The sequence below is a fragment of the Rhodnius prolixus genome, unplaced genomic scaffold (genome assembly GCF_049639745.1).
Source record: "Rhodnius prolixus isolate KJV_2025 unplaced genomic scaffold, Rpr scaffold_14, whole genome shotgun sequence".
Classification (NCBI taxonomy): Eukaryota; Metazoa; Arthropoda; class Insecta; order Hemiptera; family Reduviidae; genus Rhodnius; species Rhodnius prolixus.
In genome coordinates, this window is record NW_027411594.1 from 10,757,273 (window position 1) to 10,779,817 (window position 22,545).

Consider the following 22,545-nt stretch of genomic DNA (forward strand, 5'->3'; position numbering starts at 1 on the left):
CTGTGACCAGTACACTCCCTTACATTCAACTATCATTCTTTCCCTTGATTAGAAAGTAAAATAGCATCATTACTGTATAAACTAAATATGCTTCGGCAAAGAATTATACAGGACTAATTTTAATTGCAACTAAACTATATTTTCGATGATATAAACACTATGTTATTTAGGTAGTACATCATAAAAGGAAACAATCCGACATTGTCTGATCAACCCATGTTTATTACAATATAGAGTGAAGGTCCTAATGTAGTTCGAGTGGCTGGACAGTAGAGCGTGCTCTTAATGATGATATAATACACAAGACTGACTGAAACATGCCAATGTTCTCTAAGAGTATATTTTGAATCTATATTTATACATCTTCATTTCGATTTTTTTATCAAATAAAAATGCATAATTCACTTTCTTAATTTATAAAAAATAAACTAAATACAGTTCCTGCAAACAGATATTTATACCAAATAAGATTTTTTTAATTTATTAAAGATAACTAAATAAATGTTGTTTAAAAGTAAAGGAAAGAAAAATAAAGAAATTGTAATGTTAGGAAGATATTTGGTTTTATTTATTTAAAACTGCTAAGTATAGACAAAACTATTGCTAGAATTAGTTGAACAAAGTCAATCAGAAGACAGTATTCTGCAGTATTTCCCCAAAATGTAAAATAAAAAATATATAATTTGAAATAAGTAAATTTAAACAATAGCTAAAAGTTTTCCTAATAAAACTAGTAATAGTCTGGTGTGATTTTTAACAGTCAAAAAAAAGAAATATTTAAAGATGGTGCAATATTGTGGACTGCTTTTTATTGGTGCAGTTGTCCACATTGAAACATTCAGTTTTTTTCAAAAATGGCTTTAATGTTTCAATGTGAACACAATTATTTGTGATGATTTTCTTTCAGTATGAGAATGTCAGTATAATGGAAAATGTCTGTGGAAATGAGAAAATACTTGTTTAGGTTTAGGAGTCCCATTTCTCCCTTTTTCAGATTAGGTATTCTGTAAAAATACCGTGATATATTTAAAATAATTCAAAAAGACAAACTGCTTAATGGAAGCAGAAACTTAGTTATTTTTTTATTCTTTTTTTTTTGTTTTATCTTTGAATCCTGAACATTCGTTTTCACTCCAAGTTGGTAATTAATCTTCTTATTACAAATAAAATTCGGTTCAAAAATTAAACTATCACTGTCCTAAATCCAAAATTAAAATAAAAAGCGATACAAAAATTTAGTTGTAAATTAGTGACAGAAAATTGCGCACCAAAAATATTTAAAAGAAATTTAATGTTGCACTCTTAACTTGCACTTGTATAAAAAAAGTTATAATAAATATTTTAGGCCCCACAGAATAAAATCTTTATAATAAACTAAACTATAAGTAAAGTTTCTTTTTATTAGAACTTTTAGAAAACTTTTTTTCTTTTTTCTCTTCAAATTTAACATTTGAAACAGAGCCAATGGAAATATTCTTTATTTAAATAATTATATGGTTCATGTACGAAGTCCACTTTTAACATTTATTTAAAAAAAATCAAACAACCTTTTATCGAATCAGTTCGGTTAACTTCAAATCCTATAATCTTTAAATTGAAATTTGTTGTCGTTTTTAGCCGTTGCAATCTTAGAGCGTTATGAAAATTGAAGATTAGGCATTGTTTTCTTTTTATTTTCACTAACATCGATTTGTGAAATAGCTTTCTAAGATTCATCTTAAACGTTGTTACTCTTTCAGGATTATGACTCCTAATCGATTGTTTAAAAGTTGAATAACGATCTGTTGTCAGCAATTAAATGGTAAAGAATATATGAGATTATGCAGGTTTAGCGTTATTGTGACCAACTTTTCGGATTTATCCCCTGAGTAAAGAGCGCGGATGGCAATAAAAAACAACAGGCTTCCAGCTCTCAGCCATGTTCTCTGATATTTTGCTCTATATTTGTTCAACAGCTAAGATCTTCTTCAGTCTTAGTATTCAGGCACTTCTAAACCTGAGGCCCCTAGAACTGTAGGCTGGTTCACTCTCACTGTGTCTACTATCTCTAAAATGTTTTTCTTCACTTTCCTCTAAGGTAAACCATTAGGAAGGACTTTGTTTAAAATTAAACAGTTTGAGTAAGAATCTGCACAATGCTAATAAAATTACCACAAATTTCGAAGTTAACCGAAATTACTCGGTAAGTGTTGTTTACTCTTGTCAGAAGTGGCTTTAAACAACAAAATAAATAATACCTTCAATTTAAAAAATTATACACATTAGAAATAATATTATTTTTGTTAGTCAAATCAACAATAAGAAGGACAAATTAATTCTCTCTTTTTTTCACATAAACAAAATATATATATAAATAAGAAAGAGTATATATATATATATATAAATAAAACATTTGCAGGGTAAGGTATCTCAGTGATAGAGATACAGCCTTCAACAATAGATACAGGTACATTAATGAATTTAGATTAAGTTTTTAATTATGGTCGGGGTTGATTTTTAATAAATAAAACAAAAATATTTAATAAATAAAACAAATAAATTTGCATTGATTATGGTATTATTTCTTCTTTTTTTTCTAGTTTTCCACAAACTATTCTAAACAGACATTTCATGTGATATTGTTCCCTTAAACTGTTTTAGTTACAATATTTGGTATTTTATTTGCTGAAATAGTGAGGTGACAAGCCGATAATCAATGCAAATCAACTTCATGATGCTCATATCAATCATAGCTACCCCTCTCCACCCCAAAAAAATGAATTTCCCCCGTCAAATCTAACTTCCTCTCTCTCTCAAAAAAAAAAAAAAAAAACACACAATTATAATTTTTCTAAAAGAAATCTTAAAAACATAAAAAATAAAGATTCGCAATGTGTACAGAGTTGTTCATTTAGAAATAAATAAAATTGTAACTATCTATAGCAACATTATATTATATGTTATATTGTTCCCACGATCTGTTTATAAATGTTCTACAGGCTTCCAAAATAGTTGATAGAATTTAGTGGATTAGTAGTAAAAATTTACCTTGTTACAGTTAAGGATCGCTTAATTAACATAAAATATAAATTAAAATTGTGGTGACGTAGAATGAAAGAAAAACGGTGTTTGAACATGTTTTCATTGAAAAAAGGATCATGTGTTAGTTCTCAATAAAGATTAGAAATATTGTTTCATTCAAATAAATTGGAATAATTGGTGATCAGACAAAATATTAACAAATTTCTGAATGAAAAAATAAATTGTAACTGAGAATGCTGCCAATATGTATTTAATTTAATTTCTACTGTATTGATGTAATAATTTCTTATAAGTCGGCATGAATGTTATCAAAAAACTTTGTCTACAACAAATCGAGAGAAAAATTAAAAAATAAAATAAAGAACTGTGTGCAAGATCTATACGTAAAAGTAATTTACTTAATGTTTCCAATGAAAAGTAATCTTTTCCATTTTCCAAGAGAGGATTTGCAGCTACTGATTTACTTGCTAGAGCGCATTGCTTTCTCGTGCCACCCGAATCTAGGTCCTGGGTCACAAAAAATGAATCTGTAGCTACCTTAGGCGCCAATATGTTCGGATGCGAAATAAAGGAAATTTTGATATTCGCACATTCAACTCACTTACTCACATTTTCATTGCCGCTGAGTTTCGTATAGAAAGGCTATGTCCTAAAAGGCAGTTTCTGTAGGATGTTGAACGGGACATCTTTCCAGCCACTTCGTAGGAGTTCACTACAGCCTTAGTTTTCTCAAGAGATGTCCTTTCTTCAGACATAGAACATCTTCATGCAATGCAAGAATCAAATAAAACTAATTGCTCATATGTACGATAATTATTTAAATCTAAATTACAATACTTTAGTAGATTTCGGCCAGAGAAAAATATTACCCTTCTTCCCCAAAATTAATTAATAATCATCAAAATTTCATTTTTGCTTCTCAAGAATTCGCTTTTCTGTAAAATATTTTCATTTTGTTTTTAAAAGCCCTCCTGTCTTATTACTGCATCCCATCTTATTTAGATCTCTTAATAATAGAAATATCTTTGATCACTAAAATTACCAAGAGTATTTGAACTTGCACAAGTTCTTTCTAGAATGTACACCAAAAATCTTTTTTTTAAAAAAAATTAATTGTGCAATATTTCCATTGTTTATATAATTTGTTGGCTTTATGCTATTTTATTTTATTATTATTTTTTTAAGAAGTATTTCTTTGTTCATTTTTTTTAGATCCTAAACTAGAGATAATAATTGTTCTCGATACTTAAATTTTGTAATTTAGAACTATTGGTGACTTGAATATGAGTGAATATAAACTGTTGAGGAGTGTACTTTTGTGTAAGTAATAAACTATTGTCATGATATCTTTCAAATATGTATTCCTCTAGGATCATTACAATAAACGAGAAACTGGCCTTCGACCACCAAATCTTTAACAATTGCAGATTTTCCCACCTCTGCTATCCAAGGGATTTCAAATTTTTCTCCGCGGCCTACAGCCGTTTCAATTAAGCCCCAACGCAGCCTTTACTTTCCATGACATCCATATAAGGATTTTTTGGTACCAATCTCCTTCTTTTGATAAGAGTATCACAATGGCTTGAACATCGGGCAATTCGAGATTCACCTCAGCTCTCTTTGGATTGTAGTTGTCCAGACGGATTTCGCATTCCTCTGACTTAAGAGGTTGGTCCAGAGCATTGCTTTGCAGATTCCCTTTCTTTCCTGAGCTGTTCCTAAATGTATCGTCTGGAAAAGCAGCAGAAGAAAATGTTCGGAATCTTTCTGCATCTAAGCCGATCTGAAATTGTTAGAGTTCTGGAGGTCGAAAGAAATACGAAGTAGATCTGTTAACCATTGTAGAGCAAACTTTAAAAAAACTTTTGACATCAGAAAATTGTCTATAAAATTAAAATTTATGTCCCAGTTGAAATAATTATTTGAAAAATTACAGATAAAAAACAGACTAGACTAAAAAATACTTTTAATAAATACGAAATTATTTTTTAAAGTTACAAGAGAGAGCCCAATTATACATATATCCATTTATATCATCTTATTGCTGCTTACTCTTTTCTTCAAGAAAGAGAAGCAGCCACAATGGACTGTCGTGAATGAAGTTTTGGTTTGGAGTAAATGTAAAGGAGGTTTGGCTCTTTCTAGTTTTTATGCTCTATTTGAGAATGTATTTTACTGCAATGATCCGTTTAAATAGCAAATATTGGAATTAGTTTTCCTTCTAATGATTAGTGTCTATACTCGAAATATTCATTTTTATTCATTCACCATCGCCCGTTCTCTGAATAATAGTTTGAGGTATTGAATGAGGAGCCAATAGAAATAGTAGTTATAATGGAAAATCCAAATAGATGCCTCGTATGTACCTTAGCTATATTCTATTCTTACTTTGTTAGGACTCCGTGATAAACCGAAATATCCAACAACATGAAGTATTGTATTAAATTGGCAACTAATAAACTTAATAAACATGCTGTTTACCATAATTATTTGTGATATTAAATCTTACAGTAGTTTAATTCTTAAAAGGTTTGGTATGGCTGTTATTTAATTTAAAGTTTATTTCTCACTTACACTCTCTCTCAAAAGAAAAAAGAAAAGAAAACTTGTTCTTGGGATTTTTTTAAAGTATAAATTGAAAATATTTGTAATTTTTTTTGCATATTCTTAAAATTATTTTTATGGTACTGTGTTTACTTTATTGTTAAATATTATTCTCTCTTTTGTTCCATTAGTCAAGTGAACCTCCCGTTATGGTGGGATTTGTTTATCCATGTTACCATTCAATATCAATGTTGTTTTATTTTTGGATTTTTTATTTCTATTACTTTCAAGAAGCATGCTGCGTTGCTTGTGCTGCGTTGCCTTTTAATTTATTGCGTAATTTTATTTATAGAGAAATTATATTAATTTATTTGCTTTGGTTAGCTTTCTTGATTTCCATTATGAGTTTAGAAGTGTATAAAATAGTAAAAGATAAGGAAAACAAATTTATAAATAACAGAGGAAGACCACTTTTTTTTAATAATTAATTTGTAAAAATACTTCTTAACATAGCCTTGCACATAATGCGTTAAATTAATTTTAAGTTAATGTACTGTTTACATTTTAGTGAAAGGACATGTGCAATCTGTTAATTATTTATATTTTTGTTTTCTCTTTATTTACACCTCTTTTATTTTTGTTGTCATGTTTTCGTTTATGTTTGTTTATTTTATTTTACTTTGTGCAATAAGAACTAAGTCGTAAAATAATGACCGGGCTGTGTGTAGTAATTTTACTTTTATTTTATTGCAGCTGAATCAGTATTAATTAAATTCGTTGTCCACTTTTGAATTTTTAAGGATCCCTGGTTAATGGCGACTTAGGAAGCAGATTGCACGAATTAATTGAGTTATATCTGCATACTACTCTTAGCCTCCTCAGTAATCTTCATCAGTCATCTGTCTTAATGCTATTAAATTAATTTTCAAATCTATCTTCAGCCCAATTACGAAATTGGATTATCCTATATTCACCCGAAATTCTTGAATTTGTTGCATTGTGCTGGAATAAAAAAGCAGGACTTCTTAACAAAGGACATTTGGATGTTCAAAATTATATATGTAGTATTTATATAAAATATAATCTTGTTTTACAGTTTTGAGTTTTAGAGAAGCCTTGGAATGTCAGTGCTTATTTTCTAGTATTACAATTCTATTAACCATTTATTGGCTCAATGCAGATAGGTGCTAGGATTATTGTTATAAAAGACTTTGGTTTAGGAACCAAATTGAACATGTATTGAAGACCATAGAACCACGCCGAGAATTTATGTTAACAATACACCAAAGCATACATCGTTTTGATTGGAATTTTTAGTATAACTGTCAGAAAGGTGATGTATACTAGAGTTTTTCTTTCCCAATAATCTACAGATTTAGTTCTGCTCGGACGAAAATTGAACATACCCTCCTCGCCTCTGATTATTAAGTTTAGGTTAAGGTTCATCTGGTATCCACCCAGATTGCTTCGTATGCTTCCCTAAACTCGGAAGTTCCCTTCCCAGAGAGTGTTTCCTTGCAAAACGGTTCCATTATAAACACGCACAAAGCATACTGGTCTCGATAACTGTGCCTTCCTTGCTGAGGAGCTTCTGATCTACTCCGAATGGTCCTGGCTCCAAGAACAGGAATACTTCAATTGGGCTCAAGATAAATCGAGTGTTATGAAGAAGAAAGTAAGATTACATCGGAAGTTTAGAATTAGTAATGCAGAAATGTCATTTTTGTTGATAATTCAACGGTCATAATAATCTGATCACATCTTAATAAAAAATAAAAAGGAAACGGGCGGTAGAAAAGTTCGTGGTACTGGTTCCTCAATTTTAATTTATTATATTTTATTTCAATTATTACTTATGGCAGTAATAAAGTTTTTGTCTTTTTTGTTTTATTTATTTTAATTATTTTTTTCCTCTTTTTAAACTTTTATTTCAGAATGTTGAAAAAATAACAACCATGCCAGACGACTCAATGTTTACCTCACCTGGTTTTACTAACTATAACTTAGTGACATTCAGAATTTTGTGTAAATAATAATTTGTTTAACAAGGTACGAGAAGAAGGCAAGTGTGGCAACATACCTGAACAATATATTGTATAAAAAAAATAATAATAATGATAAAAAAGAAATCACTGCCCACAATAAAATATTTATAGTTAATAGTTAAGTTTTCTAAACTGTTACCTCAACACATGTGATTTATTTTTTCGTAATAATAAAGTTTAATAAAGAAAATGACTAAAGGATGCGCTAAAGACGCAGAGACAAGTGTACGCCAGTGGTCCCTTCAACGAACACCTCCTCATCATTTTTTTCAAAAATAAGATATTGTAGATAAAAGTGGAAGCATATTTGTTAATTTATTTTTAAGTATATATCAAGTTTTGTTATGTATTAACAAGGGCATCTTTATTTTTCTTAGTAGTGTTAAATAGAGCAAGTATTGCGGTCATGCCAAATTTTCTTAATGGAGTTTACACTGGAAAGACAGATATTTTCCAGGCCCAGCCCAAAAAGTGTTTTTTAGAAAATAGATTTTCAGAGTGTTGGCACTTGTAAGGGTAGTGTGTGAATGGCCAAGTTCAAAACGTAAAGAAATAGCAGAGTCCAAACTTTAACTGTTTGAATCCATTCCCGGGGTGTGTGCGGTTTGTGGGGAAGAAGGGTCTTTAGACTTTCCTTCAATGTTCCTAATCACTAAACTATGAGACTCTCCACAATTGTATGGTAATGAAAGGTTGTGACGAAATGGGCGATAAAGCTAAAAAATTGAAAATTTCAAAAAGTCTAAAATATGACACTTAGCAAGGGTTCCTGTTCATATTCTTCCGTATCATATTCTTCTTAGCTTCCAAGGCCCGCGTTTTTTATTATATTTTTATCTATTTTTAAATGGATTTTTTAACAGTTGAAAAAATAAATAAATTTAAATTGTTTTTCAACATTTTATCTCACTATATTTAGGGGCGATAGGGGCTTTATCTCACACCTCTCAAGCCACTTCCAATCTCTCTTCCCCCCTGGCCTGCCGATTTCTGATTGACTTTTTGAGAGGAGCTTAGGCTGTTTCTCCAAAGGATAATGCTTCGAATCGCTGTAAGATACTTCGCTAGGTCTGGATTTTCTGTTTATTTTATTTTAATCCATTTCGAGGTCACTGAGCCTTGGAGTTTGGAGCACCCTCGCAGTCTACATTCTTTTTAAAAGACTCCAACTTGCTTCTTTGTACTTAAAATAACAATGGATATAAAATTTGGCTGTGAAAGTATGTTGCCTAAAGATTGAGCTGTGAGGGATAGTGGTTCCAGCCAGCACATGGGAGCAGGAATGGTTGCATTCTTACTTGTTTCGATCGTTCATTTAACTCCACAAGTAAAGGAAGCATTTTTGTCATTTTTTGGAAGGTACATGTGCGCTCCAAGCACAAACTTTCTCAGAGAAAAATCTCTCATTCTGACAGATATTAGGGTAGCAACCTACACTTTACTAGGTCGCGGGGTCAATTTGCTAAGTAAGCATTGAACAAAAATAATGGAGAGGAATACTTTTATACTCCTTCTTTGTACAGAAGAATGCAAAGAACACCGCTTACTAATAAATGTCATCGATAATTGTTCAATCAAACAAATCAGTCAGTTAACAATTGATAGCAGCCAAACAACTTGGGTGTTGGTCATTGAGCCGCAATGACTCAACGTTTTTAAATATGGTAATAAACAATTATTAGAGAATCAAGGGTAGTGTGACTAGAAAATTTTGGCCATCAGAAGTTGTCTTGGGATTAGTAGCTAGTGAACGTATCCTCGCACTATGAACGAAAAGGACCTACCGACTAGCTAACTGTCTGACTTTCATCTGTAAAAGCCAATCCTTAATGTAGGTAGTTTTCTTCTTCTTAACTATCTTATCGTCTTGTTAGGGAACATTAGCTTAAAAAACCCAACGAAAGATCAATATTGGTAGCAAAATATTTAAGTAACTCTCATACATAAGTGAGTGTTTTTATGTGTGCCGTAAATATAATAATGTGCGCTTAAATAATGTGTGAGTGTATATATAAACAGGATCCATTTTGTTTTTGTTTATTTTACCCTGAAAATCAAGTTTTAAGAAGAATGGGGGATAGGGTCCAATTTTAAGAGAAAATTTGTCCCAATTTGGCAAATTTCAGTAAAACAAAAAAGTGGACAGAGCTGCACACAAATTTTTTTTTTTTTTTTTGAGGGATTCTTTCAAGGGACCACTTTCTACAAGTGAAAATAATAGAAATAGATTTGCAAATGTCTAGTGCTAGTTGGCTGCACTGAGTGTGATATTTTAAATAAAGCGAAGACTGCTACCTCATGGTGCATGCAGAGTTCTAAAGGTGCCACAGTCTTATTTCCTAACACAAACTAAAATATTAATTTTAAATTCAAGCTACACACCTTACGGTGCACTTTACTGTTCCTTAATAATTATTGTCTATTCCAAATTATTTTTGGTATTTTTCTGTTTTCCAGTTTTGTTGTTTTATTTTATTTACTAAAGATTCCTAAACAAAATACCTAACATTATTATAAGTATAAATGTAAAATAAGTTGTTAAGGTTAATGACAGATGTAATGTAAAATAATGTACAGACTGAGCGGCGGACTTAAATAATTATTTACCTCCCCCTTGAATGTGAGAACTTTACAGGTTAAATCCCAAAAAAAATATTGTTTAATTATTGCAGCTTTAGATCTAAATTGAATTTTTAAGTATGCAACAAAATAATATCCACTTTCAAGTAGCCCGATCGTTCACAATTTTTAAAAGAAAAAAAGATAAAATATTCAAAAAATTATTGGATCAATTTTCAATTCAAAAATTCTAGAGGAAAATAAAGAAATTAAATTTATGTCCTAGTTATATGACTTTTAATATACGAGAAAAAACATAACATTGTTTAAGTTGGTAAAGAGGAGAGTAATTTTAAAAAATGTACAAATTAATGTTAAAAACTGTATTTAAAAACGAAAATATATGCAAATTGGAATGCAACAGTTATACTGAAATTACTAATTCAATTTGGACAGGGTAGCCACGGATGACAATTTAAATCCGAATCAAATTCTTGTAAATACTTAAAATTGTATAGTCAAGAGTACTATCAGTGTAGTATTAAGTGGGAAAAATTCAATATGTATACAAAAAATTATAAATGAGAAATGTTTACTAACGAAATCCCGTAGTTGTTAAACAACGCAATCTTTCTTCTTTATTTAACAGATTATTAATTTTTAATATATAAATTCAGTTTTTGTTTATTTTCTTTGGCAGCAGTTTCTACTTGGCGTCTTTTTTGTTCATAAAGAAATAAATTGTTGTGGAAACTTGTAAATTACATTTAAATGAAAGACAAAATAAATAAATATAATGATCACTTTATGTAGGTAATTTAGTTTTGGAATTCGTCTCAAATAAAAGTCTTAGAAATCTAATGGAATTCCAAATGGAAACTATGTTTTCCCATTCTTTTTTTTCACTAAAAAAAATGTGAGACTTTTTAAAAGTTTACGAAAGGAATTAGATGCTACTTCTGTTCACCCAATTCTGAGGTTAGGAATTGATTAAGACTGTTTTATTAAAAGGTTCTATTCTAGATTAACACCACTGCTTTGAATGGACCATTTTTTATTATTATATTTAGTCTTCTTGATCAAATTCTATTCTATCAAGTATCTAAAGTTCTAAGATATGGTTCATGTAACTAGTTGCACTATTGTAGCTATAAATTTTAAGCCTCGTTTCTAAAGAAGCAATAATCCTTCCTAAGAAAGGTGAAATTGGTTACTTTCTCTTCTTGTTCTATTTTCTTTGATTGGCTTGTTCTATTTAGCCTCTCATTCATAGGTATATGTTTGGAAACAGTCCTTAAAAAAAAAAAAAAAAAAAAAAGTCGAGTTTGAACCGTGTTTTTGATAGTTTTCCTAGTATTCTAAAGCCAAATTTTGGAAAGAAAATTTCCCCGCGTTCTCTTTGAGTAAAATTTGTGACAATTATTTTGCAAGTTATATTACGTTATTCATTATATATTGTTTCCTTTTACTTTAAATTTTTAAGTAAATGTTACTGGAGTTTATGATAAAGATTATTGAATCCAAATTGGTGACTAAAGATTTAAAAAATGATACTATAGTAGATGAGTTCTGCAAGGGTGATTTAAACACACTTTTAACCAAATTCAAATCTCACATCCCATGATGTAGCTCATCTTAATACTTACGAGTATGTAAAAAAACATACGCGGCCTAAAGTAAAGGAACATCTAAAACAGTTCATCTTAACTGTTCTAAAACAGTAAGAATCAAGAAATAAAAAAATGGTGAATAAAATTAAATTTATTAAAAAAAAATGATTTATTTAAATTCTTAAATTAAAAATAAAATAAAATAATAGATTAGAAAACAGATTGTGGAATCTTTACTAGCCAATGAATGTTAGTATTCAGCTTACCAATAAAAATGTCATCAAAATATTTCTAAACCAGAAAACAAAATTTTATGGGAATAATTGAAAAAAATTAGCAATTTAAATGGGTTTCATTTATCGCTAATAAAAAATAATTATGTTTAGGGAAAGCATTATAGCTGCCAGTTAGCTCAATGATTAGGGTTTTTCAGAAATGCCGATAAGACATAATTTCTCAAAGAAAATAGAAACAAAAATAATCACTGACTGCTCCCATATTTATCTATGAATTTAAGTTAGAAGATAAAAGTAAAACGGGAGACTGATACTGGAAATGGAAACAGATTAATCTAACCTCAGACGAATCTAAGAAAACGAAGAGCAAATGGACCATTTCTTTCAACAAGATTCATTTTCTCTAAAAACGTTATTAGTGAAAACATCCGCGAATCTGGATTTATTTATTTATTGTGTTTGTAGTCTTGTTTGCACATTAACCAATATTGTTTATGAGGGCTGGATAAAACCAACAAATTGGTATGCACAGCTACTGTTGGCTATTAATGCTTCAATTTAATAACATATTAGTGGAAAAGAAACAGCCCTATCTTTTTCAACTTTCAATTAGTTTAAGGTAATGCCTTTTGATCAATCCGCTAGCAAAAAGTTTTATAAAAATAATTGTATTATTTGAAAAAAGAATCATCAACATTTTAAAGGAACTTCCCAATAGTAAATCGTTTTCAAAAAAATAAATTTATTAATATTCCCATAACCTTGGATAAACCTGGGTTATTTTAGTTCAATTTATCATTAGTGTTATTATGATTCTTGGTGAGAAGAGACATCCTCAACTGAAATTACTTCCGATGAGATAATGTTAGTTGTAAATTAGAGAAAAACTGGCCAGAGATCATTTATATAAACTTCAAAATTGGCTCTTATACTGTAGAGAATTGCTTGAAGATAATATGTGAGAGAATACACCGCTCATGGCTTAAAGCAAGTAAGGTAACGATAACAAGTTAACAGAAAAAGTACAGAACATCTCTTTGGTTATTTGCCAGTAAATGATTTTTACCCAAATTTAGATCAATTAAAAGATTGGAAGTATGTTGTGTCAATTAGTATTTACAAAGAAACATACCTGAACAGATAATTTATTAGTTCTCCGAATCAGTTCAAACTTGATTGTTATTCTTCCATCATAGACAATGTGTCCATTTAGTAGTTGCCCGACAAGTGCTGCCATCTGCACGTGTGCTGCAGAAGTCTAGTGGCCCTCTCTCAAACCTCTTACAGTGGTCCATCTGACTAACTCTCTGCCATTCAAGGGGAATTTACAACACAGCAAAAACTCGTTTGAATTACAAATTAATTGAGGATGAAGAAAAAATAAGACAGGTTAATTTTAATGGTTAACTTTTAATATTTATAACACAAATTCTGTCAGGAATAAAATAAACTTCTATATTATTATAAAAGTAATATTATAGTTCTTATTATTTTGGAATTTAATGTTTTTAGTTAACCATTGAATACACAATATCCTCAACCGTCGTTACTTCCCTTAATGTTTTATGTTCCACAGATTCGTTGAAATTTTGATTTGCAGTTAGTTACCTTTTCTTTTTTTCGATGGATAAAACAGAAGCAACAAACAGAAAATCTGAATGAACTTTGGTATATTTTTCGTTTTTGTTTTAATGTAAGGGTCCATTTGTCATGGATAGTGACTTTTATAAATCAGTTTTAATAAAATTCGGGCGAGTACAAGTTTCATCTGATCGAATCCACTTATTAACTAGTTGTTGTTGGTAGTTGAAAACGCTAAAATAAGTGGTTAAAAGCATCTACATTGTTACATCCCTTTATTGTGCACGAGTGTTTAAAGGGTTTGTTTGAAAAATTTTCCCAGGAAAATTCGAATAAGGGCTTTTGCAAGGAAAAGGGCGTTACGGTCCCCTCTAAAGAGCTGTGTAAGCAAAACTTAAGTTCCCAATTCCTATACATTTTTGGCAGCAATAAATGATTTGCCAAAAATCCAAATTGGAAGTAACCAGAAGTGCCTCTTTATGATCTTTTTTGAGTTTTCCTCTGAACTTCGAATCATCATTTCATATACGCAGGTCTGTAACCTTGATTTAATTGAGTTTTCTATGAAAATTGGTTTTGAGTGGGAGGGATGGAGATAGATTTCCAACTAAAAGTTTTATTCTAACGTAAGACTACAATTTGATAACTGTAAAATGAGGAAAAATTAAAAATGTTTTGAAATTGCGAGTTTATAGAAAATGAGTAGTTAGATTTGAAATCTGTACCAACCAGGGTTCAGATCTCCACCACCAGCTGGTTAATTTTTGCAAGAAGATTATAGGAGAGTTCAGGAAGTACGCCATAGGTCCTTGGTCTTATTAGTTGGTATGGAGGTTGTTTGAATAGAGGTACTGAAGGGTTAGATTAGGTTAATGAGCACGGTATTGCTGTGGATGTAGAGAAGAGATTACTGAAGGGACACGGAAGGACAGGTTTGTTGGCCAAATGTAAATTTAGTGTTTAAAATTTTACCGTCGACTTGTGTAGTTAGGCAAGATTAAGGTTGAATTGTTCTCTTCAGATCTATAAGTTAATATAATAATGGGAAATGGTTTTCAAATATTTTTATTTTTTTATACTATCTCCCCTCCAAACTGCCTGATACTCTTTCTCAAGTAAAATTACAATAGTTGTAAACAGTTGTAAACTGTTAAAAACTATTTTAGTTTTTACGTTTGCTCTGTTTTTTAGACCATCAACAGAGCTCAAGTGCTACGCGATATTCCAACTCTGAGGGGATCAGTTTTAACCAAGTCTCCTAAAAGCTACATTTGTGGAGACAATCTCTAAACAAAAATTTCTAAAACCAATGTTGACCAGAACTGCATTCATTTTCGAGTTGTTTAGTAAGTTCTTTGTATTGGTTTAAATGAATAAAAGTAATTCTTCCGCAATTGATTCCTCCACTTGCCCATTGGGTTTTGAAAAGAATAAAGTTTAAAAGAAATTGTGCATTCTTAAAAGAAACGGAAAATTCGCTACCAGCCCAAGTTGGAAAAACGTTTTAAGTCACGTGTATAAAACCGTAAAACTTCTTAAACATAGAAAACTATAACTTAATTATAAAAAAACTTTCGTTTATTTATATTTATTATTGCAAGTGGTTTGCGATTAGATGACCTGGTGCTAAATGTCGACGATTTATTTTGGCGGGTAACGACACTAATTCTAATGAGCTGAGATTGTGAGTGAGTGCGTGGAAATGTGAAAGTGTAAGACCGCGGGGGGGGGGCCGAGCGCGTCTGGTTGCGCAAGTAAATTTAGTGCAGTTGGCCCGCCACCAAGTGAGCTCTCGGTATCTGATGGCCCCCGTGATTTGTGTGCAGTGCGCGCGCTGTCTATGCGGCCAATTAGCCGAGTCTGTGTCACAGCTTCTCCGTCGGCTCCTCGTACACCCTCTCCCGCCTGCTCTTCCGATCTTCTTAATCTGTCCAACATTCTCCAAGATCTGCCCAGGCCCCCGGCTTCCCTTCAACATTGCCACAAGGTTCACTCCCTAGCCGTCCCTCTACTGCGCTAATTCTAGAATTCTAATAATATCTTGACAATCTGCCTTGTTGTGCGCTTCATTGTAAGAGCTTGTATGGGGATAACTTCGACACATGAACACATTGTGAAACAACTTCGATTTGGGGACCAGCCCACTCAATGTGTCAGTGCAGAACAATAGTTGCTCAACTTCCCGTAAGATCAAAATTGGCCCGAATTTCTGGAAATGCTAGTCGGTTGAACTCCAGTCAGCAAGCAACACAAATCTAATGTGAAATCCTTAGCGATTTTGCTTACTGCAATTAGTTCAATCCAAGTGCAAAGGTGAGGTGCAGCCGCGCATTAAATTCTAAAGTTCTAAGCAGGTCCAACAAACTGAGTATGATAGAGGATGCAGCTCTAGTGTGTCCTAAGGCACAACTGCATTTCAAGGTCTTCTAATGCATTTTTGGCAGCACCACAGCATGCATTATACGAGCGAGTTTAGTGCAGCACGCGCTCTATCTCTCTTTTGTGGCTTTAATTTGCTTAATTCTTTCATAAAAATTTAAATAAAATTAAAATGAAACATTCTCTCAAGGTACACTTGACACTTGCAGCCCTGTGCTTCCAATCACACCTTGATCAACAAGGTAGGGTGCAGCTTAGGAGTGCCAGGGTTTCTCTTACACACACAGTAGATCGCGAAACGCTGCCGCAGAAATTCTGATCGAACAGTTGAATCTGGAGTTTCCGAATTACAACATTCTAATCTACACTCAAAACTATAAAACACTGTAGTTCAAACTATTTTTTATTTTATTGCAGGGCAATAGGCTGGACCAAGTCATTTATTTGGGAAGGATTTGGGTAAAGGAGAGGAATGAGTAAACCTAGGTGCCGTATCTTGGAGTGAAGAAGGGATGGCCTGGATCAAACTGAAGCTTTGCTGCTGCTGGTTTCGAAACCAGATTGATGTTACGAAAATCTCAATTAAGTTCACTATCCTTACCGGGCAGGTGACTGTAGCTTTTTTCCTTCTTCTAGAGCTAATCTCTTGGCAGGCACAATTTCTATCCACAATTTCAAGGCTAAACACTGGATCTACAGTAACTTTCAAAGAGTAAGAAAATCCTTGGCATGAGAAAACCGCTTCAATGTGTCCATCCAAAGAAAGAAAAACCTTCTCAAGATTTCCTCTGGGCTCGGACGATTGCCATTGAATATTGAATATTGATCGCGTGCCCGTGGATGTGCCCATGGACACTACTTGACTTTGCCACCTTTTGCCAGATAAATTCGTTGAGGGCTTTTGTGCGTTTGGCAAAGGCTTTCTCTAAAGTACCATCTAACTGCGATGTACGGCTTTACGGGCTGTATAATCTAAATAAAAATTAAATATGTTTCCGCATTCCGATTTCGTAGAGTAAGACGAAGTGGTGGGAGGCTGAATACAGTTTTATACACGCATAAAGAAGCAGGTTGTTCCCGGAATGCGCAATTTCAAAAATTTATATTCTTCATTTATAGAGACATTAAGGTATACATATATAGTTATTTAAAAAACAAAACAAAATAGAAAAGTTTAATCACTTTAAGTGGGGGCTGGAGAGGGCCGCAAAATCTAGTTAGTTAGGGGGGGACTGGGTCCTCTCTCTTAGGTAATAAAATTTAATAGTTATTAAGCAATTATTGAGAAAGTGGATAGCTAATATCGGCGTGCACACCTTAATCACAAACTATCGTCGCATCATCTCCTCTCGGGGGAGTGTCATTTCGGCCCAAAGGGGGGGGGCCTATCGACCTACTGCAGCCGACCGGCTCAGATCATCTTAATTCCAACCGCAGTTTGGAACAAAATCTTAGTTTTACTAGACACGTTACGCTTAGAGAGCCGAGAGAGAGGAAATAAACTCTCACCACATTCTCTCACTCAATTCTCTTGCTTAATTCCTCTCTTCAAGCATATTTACTACTTATTACTACCATACCCAAAATCACTATATTATTAAGTAGGCAGTGGTGGACCTACCAGCTAGTAATGCTGCTTCCAAAGTTGAAGAATTTTCTTGGAATTCGAAATTTTCTCAAATCATTCATTTTGTACCCAATAATACACAAGAGTTGGAACATATATTACATTGAAATGGCCCTTTAGTGTCATTATGGTAGAATTCGTAAACAAGAAAAAATTGAATTCCTTAGAAAAGGTTGAAATTAAAGTAATCCTGTCGAGTTTGGATGTTGAGTTTGACTAGAGTGGGCATTGAGAACTGACAATTGTTCGGACTGAAGGCAGACCGCAGCACAAATCCACATTAATATTTATAAAAATGTGGAAAAAAGAAAATGAATGAAAAAGTTGTTTTCCGCGGGCCTACAGATATTCAAAAGGGCGGACGATCTGCTACTCATCTGAAATAAAAAGCAATGAGAAAGAGAAGAGTTATTTCTGCGGCCAACGGCAGTCCTGAAACATCTCGCCGAACTTCCAATTAGATGTAATTCTTAATGAAATTATACAGTTTGTTAAACCAAAAATTCGCAAATTAAAGAGAAAAGACTTCAGATGAAATCTACACCCCCTCCCAATAGAATGCCCTAAAATAATTGTCTAGAACTTAATTCATTCGAATGGATGTTGTGCGTACAGTAGTTTGTACGAGAAATATACACAGAGAAATAAATCTCTGGAGCGATTCTAAGGAAAGTAAAGAGCTTCTTCAAGTACATGTTTACTTAGCTACAATCTCAGTCAGTGGCCGTTAGTTGCAAATCAATTTTGGTCTTATTTAAAATGCAAATATTGTCTTAGGATGATAATGATAAAAAATAGAGAAAAAATAAAGAGAGTGTAAAAGATATCTCTTCTTAAATGCACAATAATATTAGTGGAGTGCGGCTGGGGGCCGGAGAGCATGCAGTGATACCATCTTGATATGAGCACGATGGCCATAAAGGTGGCAGCACTGCTCGCTATCAGCTCACTGCGGCCACGCTCTCACAATCTTCATTACTTCTTAATTACCTGCACCCTACCCTCCAATCCAGCTACTAACCCCATCTAACTTCCAACCGGCAAAATGAGATATAAACGGAAATGGAACCGTAAGAAGAAACATCATTTTTATAAACTTATATAACCTAGAATTACTGGTAATTGGATTTCTCTACAGTTACCATTGCTTTAGCCGATTTTCATCTGTAGATCGGAATTAAAAAATGGTGTGTGTGTGTGTGTGTGTGTTATGTTGTTCAGAGCTTATTTCCCGCCATTTAGGCTGCTAACAGAATATTGCACTCGCTTCTTATGATAAATGAGAGAGATGTGATGTGAGCTAGTCGGCCAAACTTGAGCCAATCTGCGGAAGACAGTAACCTCTTTCGCAGCCTCCGTGGAGGTTATCGCCATCCACCAGTACCACCTGTTATACTAATTGTAATCAAACAGGTAAAAGAATTTCCAATTTGAAGAACTCGGTTGACCGTAACAATCTCTCTCTCTCTCTCTCTCTCTCTCTATATATATATATATATATATATATATATATATCTATATCTCTATCTATCTATCTATCTATCTATCTATCTATCTATCTATCTATCTATCTATCTATCTATTTATCTATCTAATTTGTTTTACTTGATTTGCCAGTGTTTAAGAACTTTTTCCCAAAATGGATTTTCTTTGAACATATTCTACCCCCACTACATACTCATGTAGGCCTAACACTTCTATTTGAAACGTCACCCAGAAAACTTTGTTTATGCGGCTTGAGGCGTTAAGTTGAGCTCTGCTCTAAAAGCCCATTACGGCTTATTGTACGACCCTAACCTCGTCCTGACTAACATTAGGAAATGTCGGCACTGCAAAGCGGTCATTGAGAGGAATGTCGACACTACAAGTGCCACCGTTAAGTTGATTTTTTCCGAGCATTATTTATTTTAAAAGGAAGTCGCGAATTGTTTCAGTGAGTCACCTTGTTTCAAACTTACCCCAGGGAATGTTCAGAAGATCAAAAAGAAGCTAAGACTTCCCTTCAACCGTAAAATTATCGTGATGAATCAACATGTTTAGCTGCGAAATCAACTAGATTTTTTTATAATTTTAATGTCAATTCAAGAAAATTGAATGTCCAAGTTGCAATTCGAGTAGATTCGCAGTAGATTTATGTTTTTATTTTTTTAGAAGAGAGGGTTCTAAGAGTCCTTAAATGAAATATTTAAGTGGTAATCAATTTCGAAAATTTTAGCCTAAATGGCGCCGTAAATGTAAATTGGAATGAGCAACCGCTGACGTAGACGGCTCTGTGCACTGCAATCTTAGTGTATATTTATGGTTTCGCTAAGATTTATGTATGCAGTCACAAACAAATATGAATACGGAGAAATACATAAATGGAAAGTGCTGCACCAGCTGGTGACTGCACTCACAAAGGCTGCGTCGGAGTCGGGCCAATGCATCAGCAATAACGAATTCTTTCCTTAGTGAAATGAGCGCAGGCTAAGTGAAGCGGTGATCTGGCCGCCCGTTAAAGGAGGTCGTAAACGTCAAACACCCACAGACGGACGGAGTGGCGGCCCGCATATTCGGAGTTGCTGACTCATTACTTCTGGGAAATATGGGTCTCTGCTCGGACTGCTGGCTGCATAGAGTTGTGGGCGCGCGTACCACTCCACGGAAACCACTGCAAATAAATACCAAATTGTTTATACATCAAAAAAAAGTTTTTTGGACTTGGTTTGAAAATGTGCCGTCGCTACACCAGGCTCTCAAACTAACTGCTCACATATCTTTACTACCTGGACAGACATTTGATTCCTACACTTGGCTACTAGCTGGCCAGATATCACTTCCGAAACAACTTCCAGGGAAAATATTTTTTTTTTCCAGTTCTAAGTGTGAAAATTTGTTCGATTCACTTTCCAAGTTGGACTGTCTGTTCGTGATTAGCATAACTTAAAAACGAGAAATCCCCGCATGCTCAAATTTGATATTTCGTTCAGATAAGCCGCCAGAGGACGCTGGAGTAGAAATGAACATTAAACCACTAGAAGAACCGTTTTAATAAAAAAAATTCCTTCCTTTCATTACTCTACCAAAAAACCGATGCAATAAAAACACAAATTTTAGTGCCTTCAAAGCCATATTCGCTAATTGGAGAAGGTTTCACCTGGCCCTAGAATACAAAACTTTAAATTTTAATAAATAATTTTTACCTGACTCCTTCGACTTCGCATCCTCGACAACTGTTTTCTTTCTACACTACTATAAACTCCTTCCAAAGTTTTTTACTCAGGGAGAATTTATTTTCTGGAAATGCATTACATACCAGTACATGCTACAGTCAGTAATGAGCTGAAACCTTTTTCATAGGAATGCATTTAAGCAGCCATCTTGGGTGGGGTATTCTCCTCTTAAGTATCAAATTTTTAGTCAAATGTCCGAAAATGGGAAATATCCGGAGTATACAGGAAGTGAAACGTCCCATAAAGCTCCCTCGCGTATTTTGCACTTGCAAAGAGAATCATAAAAGGAATTAAGTTAAATTTGATAATACGTAACATGTGAGGCCTAAACTTTGGTTTGAATGTTTTGGAAAGAATATCGATCCAGGTGAAGTTCTGGAGAAGCTGCGACCACAGACTTTCTTCACCAACGGAGTTGATAACGCCCCAATACTTATTTTTTATCTGTATTTTAATGGAAAGAACAGTAACTATATTTTAATTTATAGATAAAATAAATATTTTATCAGTGTAAATGCACTGGTGATCCATACAGTAGGAGCCGAAACGTTTCTAAAGAAGATTAAAGGTGAAAATCTATCTTAGACTAATTGGATTACAAGCAAAAAGGGACTTTATAAACAATGTTGAAGAATATTTTTAAAAAATTTTCCAAAAAATAAGAAAATTATAATTATGTTATTATATAAGTGTAACATGGAAATTATTTATTTAATATAGTAATTTACAATCTGAATAAATATATAATATAATAATTTTGTAAATAGGTAAATATGATGGACAGGTGTTGAAAATTTAGGAAAATGTCTATGTTGAAGAAAATTGAATTTCAGAAGCCTCATCTTTAGGGCAAATGGTGATTGCATCGACTGTCCTTTCTCAGGGGACCTGGAAATGGATTTTTCACTGGAAAAATCCAAGTAGAAAATCTGCACCAATGAGATTTTTCTGATCGTAAAAGACAAGAAAAAACTAAGTGCACTGAAGATGAACATTAACTGTCAGAAATGTCTCATTTGGCGCCAGGACAAACATTTAATGGCAAAACAGTAAATAAAAAATTTGTGAATAGTGAAGTTGTTTTTTTGCGCAGAAGTAGAGCCTGATGTGAAAGGAAGTAGAGCAACTCAGGCAGACTTCACGACCAACTACCGGTCAGGAGTCGTGGACGGAGGGCCATCGAACTAGAAACTTCATATGTTACATATTTAGTAATAAAAGCCAAGGCTTTCGAGACTAGAGCCTAGCGCCACAATACAACCTAGCTTACCGGGTCGAGGGAGAGAGCACCTTCTTGGTAATTGGAGGATATTTTATTTATATCTAGTAGGCCTGCAGCTTACAGGAGAAGCCGGACAGATCGCAATAACTTCCTCTGGCCGGTATGAATGACGACATCCACAGTTCCGATGAGCAGGCTATAATTATTTGACCAGTTTATTATGTGCCAGTTTACCGTTATTTTTGCAGTGACGTAACAGTCATGATGAAGAGAACGGAGTAGGCAATCCATTGCGCACGACGTGGCGATGCAGGTCCGCCACACTATATTATTACCCGGGTGATCTAGTTACCTCTCCAAGCTAGCTTTATGTGTACCACACCACTCTAGCTGATAGGTTCTCGGAGAATTCCAGCTTGCTAAACTAATCGACGACAGAGCAAGGAGGTACCACATTTTGGGGAAGACTCCACCACACGAGAACGCTCCGTCGAACTTGTCCGTACAAT

The 22,545-nt window shown here is 33.3% G+C and overlaps 1 protein-coding gene across 13 annotated transcripts in view; it reads left to right on the plus strand.

Moving 5' to 3' along the window:
- Positions 1-10,619, plus strand: part of LOC141451879 (protein jim lovell-like) — a 164,053-nt gene extending 153,434 nt beyond the window's left edge. For all 13 annotated transcript variants that reach the window (XM_074123637.1, XM_074123645.1, XM_074123642.1 and 10 more), the window contains one exon: positions 171-10,619. The gene's annotated coding sequence lies outside the window, so the exon portion shown is untranslated. The remainder of the gene's footprint in view (positions 1-170) is intronic.
- The last annotated feature ends 11,926 nt before the right edge of the window (positions 10,620-22,545 follow it).